Source organism: Pogona vitticeps, chromosome 4, assembly GCF_051106095.1.
Source record: "Pogona vitticeps strain Pit_001003342236 chromosome 4, PviZW2.1, whole genome shotgun sequence".
NCBI lineage: Eukaryota > Metazoa > Chordata > Lepidosauria > Squamata > Agamidae > Pogona > Pogona vitticeps.
The window spans coordinates 228762758-228781777 of NC_135786.1; positions in this window are offsets into that span (position 1 = coordinate 228762758).

Below are 19020 nucleotides of genomic sequence, written 5' to 3' on the forward strand. Positions count from 1 at the left end.
TTCTTGCCGAATCGTACAAAGTGCAAGGATTTCTCAAAACAATGACAATTGCTGTTTCATTTAAGAGTATCAAGAGCGAGGCGGAGGTTTGCCCCCTTTTTTTAGCAATCATCCAGTCCTTCTACACTGGCCATATGTTTGTGTGCCTGCACTTTGCTTCTCTCAGAGATCAGACACAAGGAGCATTTTATGTTCATCGCAGAGAAGCTGGGTCAGAAAGGGAGAGCACTTTATCACCTCCATTGCTAGAGGTATGGAATATCATAGGGCATTAAAATTCCATCTTGCTGAGGCAGCCTGAAGATTTGTGATGGAGAAATGTAATGGGACAATTTTTTTTTCCACGCTCACTTTTCACGCAAAGCAGTACTTCTGCTTGGGAAATAGCTGTTGATCCAGGGCTGCCAAGGGGAATCCGTTTTCAGCCATGCTGCATGGCTGATCCTCGCCCTGTAGACACCCCACTCGCATAACGGGGTAGAGTCACACCTCCTAACAGTACTGGCAAGCTGGCAGGAGATTTGGGATGGTATCACTTCTGCCAGGGACACAGCTGTTCTCCTCACTCGCCTTCTCCATGTGGCGAGAGTAACTAGAAAGTGAAGCTGGATTCTGATGTACTTCATTCCTTGGGATTCATACTACAATACAGTAGGATCGCAGTAACTGTGGGGGATTGGTTGCAAGCCACTGCTCCCGATGATACTGAAAAACATGGATATATCAAACACTATACATTGCATAGTCTCTGGCTCTATCTAGTGTCCAGTTCTGGTAAACACAGCCTGGAAATATGTATTTCTGAAGGTTTTTTATGTAGCATTTTCAGATAGCAGATAACTGAATCAGTGGATATTGATCACCTACTGTCTCGTGGTGAGCTTGTGACTACTGAGCAGCAGAAGTAACCACTCCATGGGCTCCTACTTAGGGAAAAAATGCATGTTATTTTAATTTAGGAAATCCACCTCTGGACAGTGCAGGAGAAGCAAGACATCTAAGCTAAATTTGGGTATTCAAGCAGCCATTATGAAAAGCCCCTATGCAGCTGGCCAAAAGGCCAAATTTTGCCCAGGAGTTCATTAAATCTGGAGATCTGCATCATACACACACACCTTTCTCAGGTTCCTGAAGAAAAGAAGAGGGGTTCCTTCCATCTTTAAAGAGTTATCAGTGAGAATATAACCACCAAGAATGACTGATCTCTGGTGACATGAACTAGTTTTAACTAGCTTAAAACGTCATGTTGCCAGAGACCTGCATGTGTTACTTGGAAGTAATGGAAAGGAGTAAGGGGGGGGAAAGGGTGTGTGCACAAATGGAACAATTCTGAGTTGCGATTCAGGACCTATTTTGCAAAATTATGGTTCAAACATTTGCTGTTCTGTATTCTGAAGCGGTCTGAAGCATGAGTGGGGAAGATCACCAAGATAATTGGCTGTGAGCCAGAGAAGGTCTAACCTGGCTTGCCTACAAGCAATGCCTGGTACGTTTGTGCTGGCACATACCCTTCTCTGAACTGGCATCTCACCAACATCCTGACAACCAACCAACACATCCACCAACACCTCCCCCCACCCCCAGCTTTTTCCTGACTACACATATAAGATCCTATCCCATCTGAAATAGTTCTGCTGGGGTTTCAGCGCTTCACCCTGACCCTTTGGTAAAGTCTCGCCAGGGATGGGGACTTGAGGACTGACTCTTCGTGACCTCATGGACCAGAGCACGCCAAGCCCTCCTGTCTTCCACTGCCTCCCGGAGCTGGGCCAAATTCATGTTGGTCGCTTCAATGACACTGTCCAACCATCTCGTCCTCTGTCGTCCCCTTCTCCTCTTGCCCTCACACTTCCCCAACATCAGAGTCTTTTCCACGGAGTCTTCTCTTCTCATGAGATGGCCAAAGTCTTGGAGCCTCAGCTTCAGGATCTGTCCTTCCAGTGAGTACTCAGGGTTGATTTCCTTTTGGATATGGGGCTTGGCATGGTACCAAAGTCTCAGACTCAGACTTAAGACTAGACCAAAGACTTGCCAACATCCCTGAGTCTCGCGGCACTGTGCGGTTGTCTCCAAAGAGGAAATATAATTCCCTTGGCTCTCGGCTAGACCTTCTCTCCACTTCTTTCACTCTTGCTCTGGTGTAGGGGACTCTTTTGGTCTAAAAATAAAGAGAAAGGATCAGTAGAGGAGGGACTAGGAAGGGAGGAAGGAACGGTGGAGGGGAGTACTGGAATATGACTTGAATCACACCCAGCATGAACAGGAAATTCATTGATTGTGAATTTGGTCACAATACAGTACAGGGTGCGAATCAAATGACAGCAAAGCTGAATTGTTCTGATGCATCTCTTCAATGCAGCCACACCCTCAGACATGCAGGTGTGTTTCGCCTGCTCCAGTATTTGAAATCCCTTCCTCGCTCTTTTAATGAGGAAGGCGCACACATTAGGAAGAAAAACAACTTGGTGTAAGGAATTAAGCGAAAGCTAAATATATGATTTGGTGCTACATCTTGTATTTCTCTCCCGTCTCTCACAATATTGAGGGTTGTTGTTGTTGTGATGGGGGGAGGTGTTTAAAGAAAGGCAATGTAATAATGAACTTCATGTCACATTTTTCTGGCAGGGCAATTTGCAGGAATTCAAATTGAAGCGGAACACCGCTAATCATTCATTTATGGAACATAAGAATAAGGGGCCGCAATTTGCTCTACGGGCGATCCATTCTGAACTCGCAACAGCCTTTAAAACTGCCAACTGCTGGCACCACAAGACTGTGTTACTTTGTCTCCCCCCCCCCCCGACCTTATATCAGGACAATGTTATGAGTGCTTATCATTGTGGGAAGGAGTGAAGTGAGTGTCGGGTTGTGGCATGCACCTTGTAGAAAATCAGGAAGGGAAAGGGTAGGAATACAGCTGAGGAATTGCCATGCATTCTGGCTGGGGGGTTCTGAGAATAGCAGCTTAAATAAACCAACCAATCAACCAACTTTTTCCAAGTTTTGCATTTGAAGATAAGCAAAGTAAGGGTGTAATCCCATGAATCACAATTTGGACCACTTGTGGAACAGCCCAGTGTAATCTGTTTCCTGGCAATTACCTGGAGCATGAGGAAATGAGCATCTGCCCAACACTGATTCATGCCCACACCAGACCTTTTTTTGGTACAGCTGTAGATATTCTACTTTTGGGAGTTTGGGCTGGTGCTGTGCTCTGGTAGAGAAAATTGTCACTTTAAGGAAAATTGCTCCCGTTAAAGTGACCCTTTCTGGGGCGATCAGGCATGCACCAATACCAGCCATCTGATGGCACCTTAATAACACCTCACCATCTGAAATGGGATCCCCATAAGACTGTAAAGTTCAGAAAATAAAATTTCTCTGCTCTATTGCAGGAGGGCGTCTATTCTTGCCTAGCCTCCAAAGATTCTCATACTGTCCCCAGATGGTTCAACTTATTTATTTATTTATTTATTTATTTATTTATTTATTTATTTATTTATTTATTTATTTATTTATTTATTTATACCCCACCCATCTAGTCAATTGACTACTCTGGGTGGCTTCCAAACATGTATAATAAAACATTATAAAAATAAAATTATAAACATCAATAATCAAATTATTCAAGATGGAGAGAATAAGAAGAAATAAACCAAATAGTAACTGGAGGGAAGGCCTGCCTAAACAGCCAGGTTTTCAACTGGCTTTTAAAAATGCCCAGCGATGAGGCTGCACAGATCTCAGGAGGAAGATTATTCCAGAGGTGAGGAGCAACCACTGAGAAGGACCGGTTTCTTGCTTTTTCCTTCCGGACCTCCCTTGGCGTCAGGCTCCTCAGCCTTACCTCCTGACTAGATCAGGTGATACGGGTAGATTTTGGTGGGAGTAGGCGTTCTGCCAAGTATCAAGGCCCTAAACCGTTTAGGGCTTTGTATGTAAGGGACGTGGTGGTGCTGTGGGCTAAACCTTAGAAGCCTGTGCTGCAGGGTCAGAAGACCAAGCAGTCGTAACATCGAATCCATGTGACGGAGTGAGCACCCGTCACTTGTCCCAGCTCCCACCAACCTAGCAGTTCAAAAGCATGCAAAAAAAAAATGCGAGTAGATCAATAGGGACCACCTAGGTGGGAAGGTAACAGCGTTCTGTGTCTAAGTCACACTGGCCATGTGACCACGGAAGATTGTCTTTGGACAAACGCTGGCTCTATGGCTTGGAAACGGGGATGAGCACCGCCCCCTAGAGTCGAACACGACTGGACAAAAATTGTCAAGGGGAACCTTTACCTTTACTTTTATGTAAGAATTAAAACTTTGAACTTGCATCTTGTTGCAGAGTTTTGAATTTCTGGTAGAATTTCCTTTATGCAGTAGAAGTACAGAGACTGACAGAGGAAAAGTGCTACACATTCCCCACCTTCCTCATTTAATGGCAATTAAAGTTTCGATAACTCACTTTGATATATTTGTATGAGAAAGAATAAAATCTTTTTTTTACTAACAATGACTTGACATTACAGACTTGTGTATGCTGCTTTATTTACTGCACATATACAGAGTAACCAAAACATTGTCACCAACTGATTTAAAAAGTGGGAAGAGAACACTCTATCAATAGGCGGGGCTTTCTTTGAATTCAAATGCTGGAAAGATTGGTTAGTGCTGGATAGACAATTGCCCCAGTCCAGAAAATTCCCTCCCTATCACTCAGATTACAGACAGCATGCGAGGTTGCAAATATGAACTTCAGCAAATCTTTGGCACTTCCCCTGGGGGCTGTTCCTCTTCTACACACGTTATACTTCGCACTATGGGAAAGCAGCTTCCACAGTGCCAGGAAATGTATGCAGACCAAGCTTCAGAATTTAACAATTTTCATCCTGGTTTCTTCGATCTTGGTTACACAGAGATGCAAAAATGTCAGTTTCATCTTAGTTTTCCTTGCATTTCTTCAAACATGACCTGCATCTTCTTCCCATCCTTGCTTCTTATTTCATTGTAACATTTTGTTATGCTTTTCTTTTTCAACCACGGAGATTTGTGAACATTCTAAAACATTGCCCCCACTCAAGCATGCATTGATGGATCCATTTTATCTAACGGACATGAATTCCTGCCCGCCCCCTGACTACAACACATTTGTGCATATTTTAAATAGTCCACAGTCCTCATTGTTGGCATTTAAGAAAGTACATATTATTGTCTACATACCTTAGTAAACCTTGCAAATATGCACATTCTCAAAGCAATAAATGTTTCTACTTACAACAAGACTCAGGAGCTGTGAGACATTTAAACTTTGCAAAATCATCCTCCATCCCTGATCTTCCAAAGATTTCCCATGCTCCAGTTCTTTTTACATCCCTGTTTTCACTCTCTGTTAGTCAACTTTTCACTATGAATACCTCTCATCTTTTCCTTATTCATCCTCCTCCTTTCTGCCTGGAAAAGGCTGTCTGGAAAAAGCAGTCCAAGGCTATTACTCTGTCATCCTTCTCATCTTCCTTAAAAGCCTATGTCTGCTTTGAGACCTGCCAAATCCCTCAGCTGCTCCGAGACAAGTCCTGTTTTCTGCATTGATCATGGACCATCTCACTACTACCTCTTATAAACAATCAAAAGGGAGTAAATATATAAATCATTGTAGGGTGTTGTCAAAACCAGCAAAAATTAGTCGGAGAAGCTTGTGCAGAGAATGTTGCCCCACTGGTATTTTCTCTATCCCTCTCCACAAAATGCAATGCATGTGTGTGTGTGTGTGTGTTGTATAGTTCTCTCCCTCTGAGAATGTTGTGAGTTGTTGGGTCACCGGGGTGACGATGGATTTGCATCCCATTACTACTAGTTAGAGAACTGAATCTTTACTCATTTTGTTCTCACAAGTAAAAATGACAAGAGTGCACACTTTTTCTCCATATTGGTTGAGATTATAGGGGTTGCTGTTACTTTTTCTGATTTATTATGGGTTGTGGGTTTTTTTGAGAAGGGTAGTGTTACAGAGCAAAAACACTGTATTTTTGTTACTTTGTTACTAAGTAAACAGGGTTCCCTAGCCTGCGGTGTAGATGTTTGTATTTTTAGTGGGGGATTTTTAGTGTGGGGGGGAGTGTTTGGGGATTTTTTATGTGTGTGCATGTGGGTCTCTGGGTGTCTGTGTGAATTTCGTTGTATGTGTATACTATGTATAGACTTACAATGATAACAAATTTATTTGCATTTATTTCACAGAAACTTTTCATTTTGTGTAGGAAACCTTGCACTTGGGGTAAAATAAACTATTTTTAATTTTAAAAATTCCTTCTTTTGTTCAATACCCAAAATTTTGTTGTTGTTGTTGTTTAGTCGTTATGTCCAGCTCTTCGTGACCCCATGGACCATAGCATGCCAGGCCCTCCTGTCTTCCACGGCCTCCCGGAGTTGGGTCAGATTCATGTTGGTGGCTTCGATGACACTGTCCAACCATCTCATCCTCTGTTGTCCCCTTATCCTCTTGTCTTCACCAATTATTTTTGTCAGTATACTGAGATGATCCTGTTCATCAAGGGTAGGGAAATTTATAAATATTAGTTCCATGCGTAAACAAGATTCATAAGTACTGTTGACCAATCATTTGCTTCTAAACTGATTCATTGGCCATAATAATCCTGTTGGTTACTTATACAGGCATTAAACACAGTGGTATAAATCACACTTGCACACAGCTGCTGGTTAATAAGTCACTCCTTGTATTCCTAGTTGTATGCCAGGCATGTGACTTGTTGTGTGACAAGGAATACAAACATTGTCTTGTTTACTAGCAGCAATTTGTCACTGTGATTTGCCTCATTGCGCTATGCCAGTGTGAATGACCACCAGCAGTCTACCCATTAATTGATTAAGTAATTAAAACCTCAACAAATTTGCATACATCCCAAACTGGAAAATTACCCATGGTCCTGCAAGAGGTGAATTGAAATTAGGCAGTTAATCATTTATATATTACAAATCGGTGCTCATTTCACTTTGACGAAACTCATTCATCATGATCATCATCTTAGAACTGGAGAAGTAGAAGGGAACCTATAGATCATCAAGTCCAGTCCATATCAAAAAAGCACAGTAGGAAATTGATCTCCCAACCTCTGGCTCCATAGCTGGACACCTAAACCGTTGAGCTATCCAGCAGTTCGTTTTCTCTTACGCCAAATGGGAATGTAATGCAAAAGTTTGGCAAGTTCTCTCCCTAGCTGGAATATGACTAAGTCCACTTTTTCCTCTGGATGTTTCATTTGGTTTTCAGTTAATTGTGATTATCTATTTGCACTTTGGTTTATTAGCAAAATCTTGATGGTTGCTTGCAGGTCCAGTGCTGACCATTTAAAGCAGTGGTTCTTAACCTTTGTTACTCGGATGTTTTTGAACTGCAACTCCAAGAAACCCCAGCCAGCACAGTTGGTGGTGAAGGCTTCTGGGAGTTGCAGTCCAAAATTCTTGAGTAACCCAAGGATAAGAACCAGTGATTTAAAGGATGTCAAACTCTTTCTTGCCATCTTCTTGCATAAAATAAAGCAAACAAGCGAAACCCTCCTCCATCTGTTTTCATTTTCTTCCACTGTGGTTTTGACTCAACCCACTTCTTAAATTAGGACATCATCTTCATGCTGCTCCCTACTCTTAAAGACTCCATGTTCAGCACTGCAAGGAGACCTACTTTATAGCCCCAAACACAAAACAAGAATATGTCAGTGTTTCTATTGGGCCTTCTCTCTGAAATTGGGTTCGGCCAGGACATATTGCGAACCTCATGCCCCATTCCACACATAGGAATCGAAATAGGGAATCTTTGCAGTCTTAGTGCATTATTTCTCTGACTGTCACCTGTATTTTCTTTCACGGCACACTCAAACCTTTTGTGGTAATTTCTGTACATCCATGCATGGTTTTTACACTTCCCACTTGCCTCAGTGTTACTAGGGTTTTATTATTATTATTATTTATTGCATTTATACCCACCTACTACTCACCTATCTAGTCGAACGACCACTCTAGGTGGTCAACATTTTAGTTTAATTTTCAACATTTTAGCTAATTTATACTGTATATCCCCTTCCATTGGCTGCAGCCCACGTATTTTTCCAGTAGTGCACATTTTAGCTGTTTGCATTCTCAAATGTGTCCACCTCTTGAGGTGCACTTCCCCCCCCCGCTCTCAAACGCCCTGCAAAGCCTCACAAATGTGTGAAGTCTTGAGACAAACTCCCTCACTTCTCGGAACAAGGCTCAAGAGGTGTGAAAATGCTTACTTTTGCTGAAGCTGTCTGGGCAACAAAAGTATTTTTTTTTTCATCCCCACAGAGAAGCTGACCAGAGTGGCAGATTCATTGTCATTTGACACTGGAAGGACACCAATCCACCAGATCAGATGCCAGCAGGATAACCTGGAAATAGACCATAAGGCAGGCTGGCTGCATGACATTAAAAATGCTGTCGTCCCATCTTCTTCTCATTGTTCCCTGCATCCTGAGGTGACTGCCTCACATTGCTTTAGAGTAGGGCTAATCTTGTTGGAAGGACTGAAAACATTGTGAGAGAAGGATAAGATGCCATCCTCTTCCATTCCATGTAAAAAAGCACGCCAGACTGGCTCTCTTTCCTCCAAACAGATGACAGCCCAGCAGCTTCCACTGCACCTGAAGCCAGGGGACTAGCTGAGAAGCATGAAAGGTGGAGCTATGAAGTCCTAAGGTAGTGAGTTCTTTGTTGCTGCCTTCCGGCATCTGCTACCTGAGACAACTGCCTGAAGTGGAAGCAGAGGGCTCTGAGGTGGGCAGAGAGACCAATCTGGGTTTTAGTCTTAACTTTATCCTGTCCCCTCAAACAGATTCAGGACCATGGACAATGCCTTTAAAACTAAGAGAAAAAAACTTGTGTGTACAGTGGTGCCTAGCTAGACAGTTACCCCGCATGACAATTTTTTCTCTAGACATTGACTTTTTGCGATTGTTATAGCGATTCGCAAAACAGTGATTCCTATGGGGGAATTTTGCTGGACAATGTTTGGTCCCTGCTTCGCAAACTGATTTTTGCTAGACAATGATTTTGACAGCTCCCTCCGTGCTCGCAAAATGGGTGTTTTTGGGACCTAAGCTTTTCAAGACAGCGATTTAAACAGCTGATCGGCAGTTCGCAAAGTGGCTTTCCTATGGCCGATCTTCGCTAGACAATGATGATTCTTCCCCATTGGAACGCATTAAAAAGGTTTCAATGCATTCCAATGGGGAAATGCTTTTCGCTAGACGATGATTTCGCTAAACAGCGATTTCAGTGGAACAGATTATCATCGTCTTGTGAGGCACCACTGTATTCACCATCTGAGAAGCATCAGCTGCCTGATTCGTCTTCCCCAAGGGCAGCCCTCTCCTGAAAAGACTTTTGCCCCCCACTATCACTAGCAAATGGGCTTTGTTTTTATTTTCTGCTTCTTGCTTCTCATATATATATTTGAAGGGCATTATTTCTCCTCCTCCCCCACTAGTCAATTCCATTGCTTCCCTTTAACTTTTTAAAGGGAAGAATCCATTTGAAGATAAGGGGAGATAAAAGGCGTATCACCTCTGCCAGGATCAGGGATATGAGCTGCTCATGGTCTGCTCCTCCCTCCCTCTCAGGTAACACTGACTTTTCTGATATTACTTCAAGCGGGCTCCTCTGGTCAGATTCTGGCTGCCCTCCTCTGGTCTCTCCATAATGTCACAAGCAAGAGTGTCGGAGCAGTGGGGAAGAAAGGGGTGGTTCCCTTTTAAAGACAGAGAACAGCCCTATTTAGACATACCTTCCCGTGTGGAATGAATACACAAAGAGAGGAAGAACTGTACTCCCACTCGCAAATATTAGCGCCACCTGACCAACGCTCTAAAATCCAGCCCGACTGTCTGCCTCCCTAGCCAAACCCTATCTGGCTCACTCAGCTTCAAGCCCTGACTAGCTTCTTTTTTTAATGAAGTCTTCACTGGCTTCTTCAGTAAGACAGCCTTATCTGACTGCCTTGCTATCCAAGTTTGATCTAAATTAGGCCCCTGCACTGCCCCTCCCCTCCCTTCCCTGGATCCATTCTATGTCTGAATAAGGGGGGAGGGAAATCAAGAGCTTCCCCCCCCATGGTTTCGAAGATACTCCAATCTGTCCTTGTATTTGCACCAGTATTTGTGCATTTCCAAATGTCTCAGAAAGACCCCCTTTCCCTTGCATGACGAAATACAAATAGCTATGGTGGAAAGAGGAAGGGGAGGGTAATGTTACGCACTGCCATCACTGTCGTTTGAGAAGAGAGAGAGAGAGCTGTTTTGGTCTTTCCTAGCATTATCAGGCCGAAAACAAAAGGGAAATTAAGAAAAATAAAGAAGATAAAACACTGTGCATCACTTTAAAGGCTAACTGGTATATCTGAGGAAGTGGACTTGTCCCGGAAAGCTCACAATAACACGTAGCATTATTTTTCTTTTGTTTTTGGCCCGATATATTGCCATCTGTTTGGGAGACATAATAGATCAGAAGCAGACTGGGGGGAGGGGGGGTTGGCCCAACTAGACAGAATTAGGGCCACCAGCTGCTGCTTCTTTCACTCCCTTCAGCAAACTGAGAAAATAAGATTTGGGCTTCCAAGGGGAAGACAGACAGGAGGAGGCTGGCCCTTTGGCAGTGAGGTAGTGGCACCAAGGTACCATGAAGAAAAGAGGCATCCGAGAGGTGGGAGAAGAAAGAAAGGCAGGCCCTTAGGTTCTAACTTCTGCTCTGACCACCAAAAGCCCTTACAAGAACACAGCCAGCCAGCCACCCACATAGACGCACTGATATCTACTGGTGTATGGCTAAGTTTAAAAGGGAGAAAGGTTTGAAAATAAAAGGCCCGGGGCATATCCTACACCAAGGCAGGTCCCTCACTTCGCAGGGCAGCCTAAACCAAATGCCATGGGATGCAACAGAAAGAGATGGACACATTCTATTGGCCTCACTAAAGGGGCCCTTCCCACCACCTTAGCGATTGGAGCATGCAGGAAAGGTCTTGAACGCTCTTGGAGGCGAAGCCGCCTGTCTCCTCCATTAAGCCACAACAGACTTCCTTATCAGTTTCATATTCCCTATTCCCTGCTTTTAATTGTATTATGTATGTTTTTACTTTAACACTTGTAACTCCACAGTCACACGGAGGATCCATGGAAGGTGGTGTCCAGCCCATAAGTCACCCCTGTGACTCTTTGCTGTGTCCTGTGATTGCCATGGAACTGCACGGATAGCCCACCATGGATGAATGTTTTGACCTGAGATCTAGTCTAAACCTGACATGAATGGTCAGGTCCTACCTTCTAAATCTCTCTTGCTCATCTGGTCAGCTATAACTTAGCCATGATAGTACTTGGCTAACAGGTCTTTAAAAGGCTGTTTCAATGACCCGTCTGTCATTTAAATGCTTTGCACATTTTACATGCAACTGCTACTGGAATATGGCATGCCTCTAGTGTTATTTCAAAAGCAAATGCTCTTCAGCTATGAGGTATTTGGAGAAACACTGGAGCATAGCTTGGGGTCTTATCTGTGATCCAGTATTTCTCCAGACACTGCTGAAGGGCTCTGTGTTGCAGGAGCTTACCTGCAGTCCTGCATCATTACTCTGCTCACAACCTGAGTTCCATCCTTATAGGTTTTATTAACCTTCCAAGGTTGATAAAATCAGTACCTAGCTCAGAATTACAACACCTTCTAGAACTGACACCAAAGAAAGATGTTCTTCTCATTCTAGGGGACTGGAATGCTAAAGTAGGGAGCCAAGAGATAAAAGGAACAACAGGGAAGTTTGGCCTTGGAGTTCAGAACGAAGCAGGACAAAGGCTAATAGAGTTTTGTCAAGAGAATAAGCTGGTCATCACAAACACTCTTTTCCAACAACACAAGAGGCGACTCTATACATGGAAATCACCAGATGGGCAATATCGAAATCAGATTGATTATATTCTCTGCAGCCAAAGATGGAGAAGCTCTATACAGTCAGCAAAAACAAGACCTGGAGCTGACTGCGGTTCTGATCATCAGCTTCTCATAGCAAAATTCAAGCTTAGACTGAAGAGATTAGGAAAAACCACTGGGCCACTCAGGTATAATCTAAACCAAATCCCTTATGAATACACAGTGGAAGTAAAGAACAGATTTAAGGAACTAGATTTGGTGGACAGAGTGCCTGAAGAACTTTGGATAGAGGCTCGTAACATTGTCCAGGAGGCAGTAACGAAAACCATCCCAAAGAAAAGGAAATGCAAGAAAGCAAAGTGGCTGTCCAACGAGGCCTTAGAAATAGCAGAGAGGAGAAGGGAAGCAAAATGCAAGGGAGATAGGGAAAGTTACAGAAACTTGAATGCAGACTTCCAAAGAATAGCAAGGAGAGACAAGAGGGCCTTCTTAAATGAACAATGCAAAGAAATAGAGGAAGATAACAGAAAAGGAAAGACCAGAGATCTGTTCAGAAAAATTGGACATATTAGAGGAACATTTTGCGCAAAGATGAACATGATAAAAGACAAAAATGGAAGGGACCTAACAGAAGCAGAAGACGTCAAGAAGAGGTGGCAAGAATACACAGAGGAATTATATCAGAAAGATTTGGATATCCCGGACAACCCAGACAATGTAGTTGCTGACCTTGAGCCAGACATCCTGGAGAGCGAAGTCAAGTGGGCCTTAGAAAGCCTGGCTAACAACAAGGCCAGTGGAGGTGATGGCATTCCAGTTGAACTATTTAAAATCTTGAAAGAAGATGCTGTTAAGGTGCTACATTCAATATGCCAGCAAGTTTGGAAAACTCAACAGTGGCCAGAGGATTGGAAAAGATCAGTCTACATCCCAATCCCAAAGAAAGGCAGTGCCAAAGAATGCTCCAACTACCGTACAATTGCACTCATTTCGCACGCTAGCAAGGTTATGCTCAAAATCCTACAAGGTAGGCTTCAGCAGTATGTGGACCGAGAACTCCCAGAAGTACAAGCTGGATTCCGAAGAGGCAGAGGAACTCGAGACCAAATTGCTAACTTGCGCTGGATTATGGAGAAAGCCAGAGAGTTCCAGAAAAATATCTACTTCTGCTTCATTGACTATGCGAAAGCCTTTGACTGTGTGGACCACAGCAAACTATGGCAAGTTCTTAAAGAAATGGGAGTGCCTGACCACTTTATCTGTCTCCTGAGAAACCTATATGTGGGACAGGAAGCAACAGTTAGAACTGGTCATGGAACAACTGAGTGGTTCAGAATTGGGAAAGGAGTACGGCAAGGCTGTATATTGTCCCCCAGCTTGTTTAACTTATATGCAGAATACATCATGCGGAAGGCTGGACTGGAAGAAACCCAAGCAGGAATTAAGATTGCCGGAAGAAATATCAACAACCTCCGATATGCAGATGATACCACTCTGATGGCAGAAAGTGAGGAGGAATTAAAGAACCTTGTAATGAGAGTGAAAGAGGAGAGTGCAAAAAACGGTCTGAAACTCAACATCAAAAAAACTAAGATCATGGCCACTGGTCCCATCACCTCCTGGGAAATAGAAGGGGAAGATATGGAGGCTGTGTCAAATTTTATCTTCCTGGGCTCCATGATCACTGCAGATGGAGACAGCAGCCCTGAAATTAAAAGGCGCCTTCTTCTTGGGAGGAAAGCGATGACAAATCTTGACAGCATCTTGAAAAGCAGAGACATCACCTTGCCAACAAAAGTCCGAATGGTCAAAGCTATGGTTTTTCCTGTTGTGATGTATGGAAGTGAGAGCTGGACCATAAAGAAAGCAGACCGCCGAAGAATTGATGCCTTTGAATTGTGGTGCTGGAGGAGACTCTTGAGAATCCCCTGGACTGCAAGGAGAACAAACCTATCAGTTCTAAAGGAAATCAACCCTGAATGCTCACTTGAAGGACAGATCCTGAAGCTGAGGCTCCAGTACTTTGGCCATCTCATGAGAAGAAAAGAGTCCTTGGAAAAAACCTTGATGTTAGGAAGGTGTGATGGCAAGAGGAGAAGGGGACGACCGAGGATGAGATGGCTGGACAGTGTCTGCGAAGCAACCAACATGAACCTGACACAACTCCGGGAGGCAGTAGAAGACAGGAGGGCCTGGCGTGCTCTGGTCCATGGGGTCACGAAGAGTCGGACACGACTAAACGACTAAACACACACACACAGCTCAGAATTATGTTGTAAACTGCCCACAGAGTTTCTAGACACAGTTTCAGGCAACAACAACAACAACAACAACAACAACAACAACAACAACAACAACAACAACAACAACAACAACAACAACAACAACAACAACAACAACAACATGCCATCAAGTCAACTAACTCATGGTAACCCTTTCCAGGGTTTTCCAGGTACAGAATACTCAGCCATGCTTAAGAACATAAGAAGAGCCTTGCTGGATCAGGCCAAGGGCCCATCTAGTCCAGCTTCCTGTATCTCACAATAGCCCCACCAGAGGCCTCTGGGAGTGCAGGAGACCACTAAATACCTGTCTCCTGATCCCCCTCCCCTGCATCTGGCATTTTGAGGTACCTTCCTTTGAAGCCTGGAAATTATACATCCCCATCATGGCTTGTAACCTGCGAAGGACTTTTCCTCCAGGAATCTGTCCCATCCCCCTTTCAAGACATCTAGGCCAGATGCCATCACCACATCCTGTGGCAAGGAATTCCACAGACTAACAACACGCTGGGTCAAGAAATATTTTCTTTGGTCTGTTCCCACTCTCCCAACGCTCAATTGGAGTAGATGTCTCCTGGTTCTGGTATTCATCATTTGATTCTTCGGGGGGCATCGTGGGACTGTGCAGCTTGCCCAAGGCCACACAGGCTGGCTCTACTTGCAGGAGGTACTGTGCCGAATTGAATTTCCAACTTTTGGCTCCACAGATAGATAGCTAAACCACTGAACTATCCAGCCTGTTCCAGCATTATGAGTTGGCATTTAAGCTAAAACAATAATAATATAGGATGGTGTCACTAGCATAAAATCATTGTGGCCTGCAGATAATCGACCTCTGTGAGACTTCTCACTTGCACCTGCAGTTTCCCTTGAGGTTAATATGCAACATTAATTTGTTTATGGTGCAAATGTGTCCTCGGATGGTCACCTGCATGTGATGATGGCCATTGTGTTTCACAAACTCCACCACTGGTCACACTCTTATGTTGATGTCATTGAAGAGCATTATGTGTGTAGTCGAAACAGATGGTCCCACTGGAAATGTTTATTTACAGAAAAACTCACATCCTATTCTTCTTGTGTTTATACTGTACTCAGAATGGCTAACAGCAGCCCATGATAAAACAGAAGAAAATTATGAAATAGAATCATAAAAAGAAACAGATTGTACAAATAAAAGATTACGTGGCACTCAGGAGGCAAATGTCTACTTGATCAGGAAGATCCTCATTGCGTTGTGAAAGGCAGCCAGAGAAGGTAATGATAACAATACAACAAGGAATTGTAGCATTCAGGGGCAGCCATGGAGAAAATTATTTCTCTTGCCCCCATTCACTGGGTCTCCAGCATTGCTGGACCTCTTGAGGTACAAAGAAGGACAAGTGTGGCCAACTTTGCAGCTGCCACAGATCACACTAGGGTTGAGAGAGGCCAGAAATGAGAGGAACTGAGGAGAAAAAGAAGAATGGAATTCTACAGGAGGCTACTTCTACTTTTATGTGGGGAGGAGGGGGAACAACAGTCCCTCTCTGTTAATTGGATGAAATTCAGAGGAAGGAGGAGTAAAACCTGAAGAAACATCAATAATGTAAGATATGCCAATTCGAGATGGAATATTCGTATTTGTCTCCCAGATGGCTGAGCCCTTTGGACCCACCCCACTTACTACTCGTGGTGCAGTGTATGCAACCGCTGTGGGATGATGAGTCTCCATACTCAACTGCTGAGGGGTCAGCAGCGCATGAAGGCAGGGAAGCCCCAGCGAGCTACTTCCGCAATTGGCATGGTGTGAACGACAATGGCTGCGTGCGCCGCAGGAAAAGAGGAAGACCAAATATGAGATAGATGGACCCACTATCACAAGATTGAGTTTACAAGAACTGAGCAGGGCAATTGAGGACAGAACATTCTGGAGAGCACTCGTTCATAAGGTCATCACGAGTTGTGGGCAACTTGATGGCACATAACAACAACTACTCTTCTCCAAGAATAGAAATAGCAATATTTTGTATTTTTTTAAAAAAATTGTGGACTGGCCTGGAGCTGGGCAGGCTCACGTATGTCTTGGGAGGCCTTTAGAAAGACCACTGGAGGTGTCATGCAGGCTGCAGTCCATACTTTGTCCTTCAGGAGGCCCCTAGAATCAGTGGAGGTTTGGTGAGTCAATGAAAGTTATGGAGAACTGGGCTTACTCAAATGGGCTTACTCTAGTTGCAGCTTACTTTAGCAGGGTAAATCTGAACTGGAGTAGGCTCATTTGAATCAATGGAGCACATGGAGCCGTTGACTCACTAAATCTCCACTGATTCTAGGGGCCTAATCTAGTGTCGTTTATTACACTAAACAATAGGATTTAGCCATTGATTGGGTTAGCAGTTGAGCTGCATTATGTTGAGCCACAGAACGGGTTGGATCCCGGATCTGCCTTCCACAATCAGAAGGGATCTCTCCCCAGCTCCGTAAACTGTTTCTCACCCCATAGACCTTCGCTATAGCACTAGATATTGGACTGCCAGCCGTACATTCTTCGAATTTCAGGGGCAGAACATAAGACCAGAGGGTCCTTTGATGGCTCAAGAATTGACCTTCGTTATAGAATCATAGAATAATTCAAAGCAGATCTGACAGATGGTGGTCCAGTTTTCTCTTGAATGTCTCCGATGTTGGAGTGCTCACCACCTCTTGAAGTAATTGGTTCCATTATCATACTGCTCTAACAGTTAGTAGGTTCTGCTTAATATTCAGATGAAATCTGGCTTCTTGATAGGTAAAGGTAAAGGTTCCCCTTGACATTTAGTCCAGTCGTGTCCAACTCTAGGGTGCAGTACTCATCCTCATTTCCAAGCCATAGAGCCGTTTGTCCGAAGACAGTTTCCGTGGTCACGTGGCCAACCTGACTAAACACGGAACACCATTACCTTCCCAGTGAGGTGGTACCTATTTATCTACTTGCATTCACATGCTTTCAAACTGCTAGGTTGGCAGGAGCTGGGACAAGCGATGGGCGCTCACTCCGTCGTGTGGATTTGATCTTACGGCGGCTGGTCTTCTGACCTTGCAGCACAGAGGCTTCTGCGGTTAAACCTGCAGTGCCACCACGTCCCTCTTGTTACTTGAGTCCATTATTACGTGTCCTTCTCTCTGGGGTGATAAGGTCACAGAGGCAGAGCTGACATGATCAGGGACAAGAGCCAGTTATGTGATTGCTAGTTGACACAGGCACAAAGGAAATCTGGCCTAAATGGGCTCAGGATCTGGGTAAAACCTGGCTAACCTGTAGTATGGGAAACCAGACCAGGAGGTGGCATATTTTGAAGGCCAACCTAGTTTTTCTTTTTAAAGCATTCAGCAGTCACAGTGTTTGCTGTCATTCTTGCTAGGGTTTATGTGTCATCTAGTATTACCAACAGCACTCATGACACATGGGGAAATCTTCTGGGCCCCTTCATTGTTGCTGGGAAAGGTTAAAAAACCTCATAACCAGTATGTGCTCAGGTTTTTGTCTTTTTTATCTTTCGCTGTTGCTTCCAGAACTTGTCAAGAACAACAAGAAGGCTAATAAGTTGTAGCCCTAATAGAGTTTCCTTTTGTTTTTTTAGGGGTGGGTGGATGAGTGTGTCGTCGGACACAAAATATGAGTTGGGGGGAAATAAGACAATGCAAACTAATAGAAATCAACTCAGAAGAAATGGGACGATTCTAATAATGAGGCACCTGGTTTATCTATCACATGCCATATGCACATTTTTTCTTCCCCAACTGCACATTTTTTTCTTCCCCGACTGCACATTTTGTGCCCAACTGCAGGCTTTTAAAAAAGACCCCCGCTTTTTGCCTGCTCCAAAGGGCATGATGGGTCTTATGGAGGTGAATTTACACTCAAGCGGATGCATTTCTTTGCAGGGGAAGGAACAGGTAGGGAGAAAGAAGGAGCTGCGCTGACCTGCCTTTGACCTACACTGATATTCTTAGGGTTGCTGAGATCACTGCCTTCCTTCTCACCTTTCCTTATTGATACTGTCTGGGAAAGGAACAAAGAGACACCTTGTCTTTGTCCCTGAGGGATGATATGGTAGCCGTGGCTCCCCTAATCTCCACCTTAGTTAGCAGGATCTAGGATTCTTAGGATCTTCTGTACGTATTTCAGAGTGTTTCTCTAATAAATGCCTGCATTCCTAGTTTCCTGGAATAAGAAAGTATAACTGTGATTTCTTTCCAAAGGGGGAAATGTGCTCTGATAATCATTCCAGGTTTCAGCCGGCTCAAACCACAAGTCGGTGTTGCTCCTGTGCTGCTATTTTGCTTATTCTGTGACAGGGAGCGTGCACACATGCTCCCACAGGCTTTCTCCCTCCTCCTCCTCCCAGTCCTGTTTTTGTAGTGCACGCAGGTGTCCCACACAACCTACATAACACCTTTGCACTGAACACATGAGCCCTGCCATCCTCTGGGAAGGGTTGGGAACTGTTGTCTTAGTGTCTTAAAGCATTCCACACCATGAAATCAAACTTTCTCCTTCTCTGGCCCTGCGGACCCCTGAGATTGTTCTCCTTATTTGGAGGCTCAAGGAAGCATAGCGATTGCCTAAGACAATGAGGCAGCATCCTGCGACCAGGCAACCACCAGCAGGTGAAAAAGTGCCAGAGAAGCTACTGTGGGACTGCAGAGCCAGGGGGACATGCGCCACCCATTGCAGCAACACATGTCTGAATATAGACCCAACCCAACGCTTACTTTGTTGTGATGTCATAATTGCAACTTCAGTTGCAATTATTATCACATGGGTAGCTGTGTAATGT